The sequence below is a fragment of the Sciurus vulgaris genome, assembly GCF_902686455.1.
Source record: "Sciurus vulgaris genome assembly, chromosome: 15".
In the NCBI taxonomy this organism is placed as follows: domain Eukaryota; kingdom Metazoa; phylum Chordata; class Mammalia; order Rodentia; family Sciuridae; genus Sciurus; species Sciurus vulgaris.
Window position 1 is genome coordinate 1071366 of NC_136476.1, and position 6721 is coordinate 1078086.

The following is a 6721-nucleotide window of genomic DNA, read 5'->3' on the forward strand; positions in this document are numbered from 1 at the left end:
AACTAGGAAAGGAACCAGCTATTCCACCCTTAGTATTTATCTAAAAGACCTAAAATCATCATACTGTAGTGATACAGGCCCATCAATGTTTATAGCAGAACAACTTGTGGAACCAAGTTGTGGAACCATTCAACAGAAAAATGGATAAAGAAAAATGTGACATACACACGTGCACACACACGTGCACACACACACATACACACACACATGTGCACATACACACAATACAATGAAGTTATACTTGGCCTTGAAGAAGAATGAAATTATGACATTTGCTGGTAAATGCATGGAACTGAAGAACATCATGCTAACTAAAACATGTACTTTTGAATGAACCATGAATCATTGAGGAATACAGAAAGGTAATTTAAAAATTCCTTGAAACAAATGAAAATGGTAACATGGGGTAGGAGAGGTGGGGGAAGGAAAAATAACAGAATGAGACAAACATCATTACCCTATGTACGTGTATGATTACACATTATTACTCTACTTCATGTACAACCAGAGAAACAAGTTGTACCCCATTTGTTTACAATGAATCAAAATAAAGTATATAAAAAAGAAAATGCTAACACAACATAGTAAAATCTTGGGGATATAGCAAAAGCAGTACTAAGAAGTTTATAGCAATGAGTGACTATATATAAAAAATAGATTTCAAATAACATAATCATGCATCTCAGAGTCTTAGAAAAGCAAGAACAAATCAAACCTAAAATTTGTAGAAGGAGAGAAATAATAGAGGTCAGAGAAAAAAATAAATGAAACAAAGTATGAAAGAATAATACAAAGGACCATTAAACAAAAAGTTGGTTCTTCAAAAAGAAAAAAATTGACAAACTTTTAGCTAGACTAATCCAAAGAAGAGGAACCCAAATAATAAAAATAGAGATGAAAAAGAAGGCACCACATAAATTCATAAAATCATTAGGAATTATTTTGAAAGACTATATGATAGCAAATTGGAAAATCTAGAAGAAATGGACAAATTTCTAGACACAAATGACTTACTAAAATTGAACCAAGGGGGCATAAAAATATAAATAGATCAATGACAAATAATGAGAGTGAATCAATAAATAAAAAGTCTCTCAACAAAGAAAATCCCAGGACCAGATGGTTTCTCTGCTTGTAAACTTTTAGAAAAATGAATACCAACCAATGCTTCCACCCAAGTTCCACAATAATGAGATTTAGGGAATTCTTCTAAGTTCATTCAATGAAATCAGCATTAATCTGTTACCAAAATTTGACAAGGACATTACAAAAAGGAGAACTATAGATAAATATCCTTGATGAACATAGATGCAAAAATTCTCAACAAACTATTTGCAAGTTATATTCAATAGCATATCAAAAAGATTATACAACGTGATTGAGTTGGTCTCATTCTAGTGATGCAAGGATGGTTCAATATATATAAATTAATAAATGTATTACATCACATAAGTAGGATGAAAGATATAAAACATATCTCAATAGATGCAGCAAAAGCCTTTGATAAAATTCAGCAACATTTCATGATAAACAAGTTAGGTATAGAAGGTCCATACCTCAATAAAATAAAGATTATATATCCAACATCAGGCTGAAGGGGGAAAAATCTGAAAGCATTTCCTCTAAGATCAGGAACAACAGTTTCTTTATCCATTCATCAATTGAAGGGCATCTAGGTTGGTTCCACAATCTGGCTATTGTGAATTGAGCAGTTATGAACATGCTAAGTAAGATAAGCCAATCTCAAAAACCAAAGGATGAATGATCTTGCTGATAAGCGGATGATGACACATAATGGGGGGTGGGAGGGAGGCAAGATTGGAGGAAGGAGGGTCTGTATAGAGGGAAAAACGGAGTGGGAGGGGTGGGGGAAAGGAAAAAATAACAATGAATCAAACATCATTACCCTATGTAAATGTACGATTACACAAATGGTATGTCTCTACTTCATGAACAAACAGAGAAATAAGATGTGTCCCATTTGTTTACAATAAAAATAAATTTTAAAAAAAGATCAGGAACGAGAGAAGGGTGTTCACTCTCATCGCTCATTCAATCTAGTACTAGAAATTTTAGTCACAGCAGTTAGGCAAGAGAAAGAAAGGTATATAAATAGAAAAGGAGAAAGTCAAATTATCCCTGTCTGATGGATTCAGAGAAACCTTTATGCAAACAAAGCAAAATCTCAAGACTCCACTGAAAGATTATTAGAACTATAAATTTAATCAAGTTAGCAAGATACAAAATCAACATTCAAAAATCAGTGCTTTTCTGTGCACCAATAATGAATTTTCTGAAAAATAAATCATTTAAGCAATCCCATTCATGATAGCCACAATGAACAAATAAATAAAATATCTAGGAATAAACTTAACTAAGAAAGTGAAATACTTTTACAATAAAAGTTGTTAAAAAATGAAGAGAGAAATTGAAAAAGACACTGAGAGGAGGAAAGATACCTCATGTTCGCAGATTGGGAGAATTAATATGGTTAAAATGGTCATACTACCCAAAGCTACCCACAGATTCAACACAGTCTCCATCAAAATACCAAGAATATTCTTCACAGAAATAGAAAAATAGTCTGACATTCATATGTAATCTCAAGAGCCCAAATAGCCAAAGAAATCTTGAGCAAAGAGAGCAAAGCTGGAGGCATCAAAATATCAGATTTCAAGTCATACTACAAAGCCATGACAACAAAACAGCTTGGTATTAATGTAAAAACAGACACACAGACAGATAGAATAGAATAGAGAATCTGGAAATAAATGCATGCATCTTTAGATGAGTGACTCTCAACAAAATTGCCAGAAACATACATTGGAGGAAGAATAGCCTCCTTAATGGTGCTGGGAAAAGTGGATATCCACATTTAAAGATTGAAACACGACTTCTATCTCTCACTCTGTTCAAAAATCCACTCAAAATGGATTAAATATCTCCACATAAGACCTGAAACTCTAAAACTACTAGAGGAAGACATAGGGGAAACACTTCAAGATACTGGCACAAACACTGATATTCTGAATAGGACTACAAAGGCACAGGAAATCAAAGCAAAAATTGACAAATGGGATTGTATCAAATTAAAAAAGCAAAGGAAACAACACAGTGAAGAGACAGCCTACAAAGTGGGAGAAAATATTTGCTATCTATTCATCTGACATGGGGTTCATATCCAGGATATATAAGGAACTTGAAAACAAAAATGAAGTAATTGAAATTCTAAAGAATGGGCAAATGATCTGAACAAACAGTTCTCAAAAGAATATAAATAGTTAATAAATGTATGAAAACAATGCTCAGTAGCATTAACCATCAAAGAAATGCCAAGCAAAACTACAATTAGATATCATCTCATCACAGTTAGAATGACTATTATCAAAAAATAAAAGACAGCAAATGCTGATGAGTTTATGAAGAGAAAGGAACTCACACTCTTGGTGGGAATGTAAGTTAGTACAGCCACTATGGAAAACAGAATGGAGTTTTATCAAAAAACTAGCAGTAAAACGACCATATGAGCCAGCTATTCCATTCCTGGGTATATTTCCAAATGAAATAAAGTAAAAATACAAAAGAGATACCTTCATGCCAATGTTTATTATGACACTATTCATAATAGCTAAAATATGGAGTCAGCCTAGGCGCTCATCAACAGATGAATGGGTAAAGAATGTGTGCTATACATACAACCAATAAGAAAACTGAAATCATGTAATTTGCAACAAAATTGATGGAACTGAAGACTTTTATGTTAAGCGAAATAAGCCAGATACAGAAAGACAAATAGTGCATGTTGTTTTTCACATGTGAAAACTTAAATAAATAAATAAATAAATAAAATAAAGAGTTAACCTGAAAGTAGAAGAGGGATTATTAGGGCTGGGAGAGGGGAGGTAGGGAAGAAGGGGTGAATTTAAAAAGAGGTAAATGGACATGATCAATGTAGGATGTATGCACGTATGAAAATATCACAGTGAATCTCATTTATAATTAATACATATTAGTAATAGAAAGACGTAAAGAATATGAGAGGTTGTGCATAGGTTATGTGCAAATACCATGCTATTTTATATAAGGGACTTGAACATCCATGGATTTTGATGTTCTTGCAGGATCTTGGATCTGGTCCCCCACAAGGAACACTGAGCATCCTACCTGTTACATGTAACACATTCTCTACTAACCTTTCTAGCTTTTTCCTGCTGTGTTTTCCTATTTGCCTGTCCACTAAAATCAACTCATGGTTTTAAAACTTAACAAATACTTAGACTTCACCCTCAGAGACTGAATCAAATGGTTAGGATGGGCCTAGACATCTGTATTTTTCAAAGGTCTCAAGCAATTCTAATAGCAGACCAAACCAAGAACCGAAACTAGGTACTTTCTGAGATTTAGCTAAACACAGTGAAATTTTCCCACGTTGTCCAGGTACAATCCTCTGTCCTGAATGTTGTCCCAGTTTTTGGCCATAATCTTATCTAGCTTTGTGGGCTCTTTCCAAATCATACCCTCTTAATGAAGACTTTGTTCTGATTGTTGTCTTTCCTTGCAAAGAAACTTCTATGGGTTTTATTCATCCTTTTCATCTAAACTTTATTTTGGCATATTTTACACTACAGGAAATTGAGTGTTTGATTATATAAAAACTGCACGCTATTTGAGGCAATTAATTTGGGTATGCTCACCCTTGCCAGGTATCACAGGGATACAGAAGCCTTGTACACAAATAGTGGTGAATTAATAGTTGAGAGACATCACAGTTATTTTATCCTAACTATATCCACATGGACTAAATTACAAAGACATTTGTGGGACATGGAAAGATAAATGGATCAGATTAACTTGCAGAAAAAGCAAGCTAGATAGTATTCTGAAGAACCACAATCTTCTTATTACTGGAAGTGAAATGGAGCCTATTGCTGTGACAGCGTCTTCTTGAATGAAGGATCTGGAATTTAGGAATTCTGATGTCATGGAAATGAACTCATAAATGTAATTTCCTTAATGTCCTTTGGGAGGGAAAAATACCCCAAATTTTAGCCAAAAACTACAGAGAAAGCAATTCCCAAAGAATCTATGAATGTCAGTTAAATAGAAAAAGTAGAGAAAAAATATAGAACCCTTGCTAAATATGTACATATGTCATGCTCTGATTGCTGCAAACGAAAGTGCTAATGGAAACATTACCATAAAAAGGTATTTTGTTGTGTATCGGGATGTGAACCTAAATTACATAAACCTCCAGATTTAACCACCAATTTAGAGGGAACGCAGGGACAGATAAACATGTTAAACTACAGAATGGGGTGCTTTCAGCAAAATCCAGACTGGAAAACTTCACTGGATAAATGACCTGGTTGGGTTAATAGGCAAATTGCAAAGGTAGAGGAAAGAGACAGAGAGTTAAATTATAGGTTAAAGAGACCTTCAGAGACATTATGAGCTCATTGCAATGTATTATCCTTATTATGGTCCTGATTCAAATAACGATCTGTAAAACAAAGCATTTATGAGATGATTATGGAAATTTGAACACTGAAGACATTTCGTAATGGTAAGAAATGACTCATTTTTAAAGGTGTATTAATGGTATTATATAATTTAAATAAATAGGTCTTTGTAGAAGAACAATTTAGAGTTAAGATTATATAATGTCTGGATTCGCTTCAAAATAATTCTAGGGTGGGAGAATGAGTGAGGATATAGATGAAATGAGATTGACCACATAGTTATTGTTGAATGGCCACATGGGTATTTTGGGGGGTTCTCCTGAGTAATAGAACCAGTAGAGGATATATATTTATATTATGATTTCTTTTTCTATAATAAAAAATGGAAGCTGAGTATTTCATAAAGACAAGCATTTATTTAGCTCATAGTTTGGAATACTGAAAGTCCCAACTCAGAAGATACCATTGATGTGGCCTCCAGTGAAGTCCCCTGACTGTGTCACATCATAGCAGATGGCATCACAGTCAGAATGCACATGAAGGGAAGAGATCACATGGTGAAAGAAAGAGACCAAAAAGGAAAGTTCCCCTGTCATTTCATACGAATCCTCTCATGAGAAGTATCTTCATTTCACTCAGTGGCAATGTCTCAAATGACCTAATTACCTTAGAGTAGGCTCTACCTTTTAAAGGCTTATAACTTCCACATTGCCATATTGGGGCTTAAGCTTCCCACACATTAATCTCCGGAGGGTAAACCTTATCCAAACAATAGGTAGCTAGCTGTCGGTCTGTCTGTCTATCTGAATTGGCTCTCATGATTATGGAAGCTGAAAAGTCACATGATCTGCCATCTATAATCTAGAAGACCAGAAAAACTGGTAGAGCAAATCAGTTCAACTCCAAAGGCTCAAGAACCAGGAACAAGGACCAGGGAAGATATCTAGATTAGCATTTTGGTTGATGGACTATATTAAGAAGAAGGAACTCACCAGTTAGTGGGCATCCCACAAACCATGCAGGTCTCAAACAGAACAAAATGTCAAACAAAAGGTGAATTTGCTATCTGTTTGAACTGAGACATCTGGGCTCCTTTGCAGTCAAAGCTTACCTCACAGCACATTTGTTATGCCAAAAAGGTCTGTTAAGGTTTTTTTCCTCCTATCATCAGCAGCCTGGGGTGGAGGTGGGGAAGACAAGAACCAGAAATGTCTGAAAAGTGGGGGAGTACAGAGGGTTGGCAGAATCAGTTGAAAATTTGT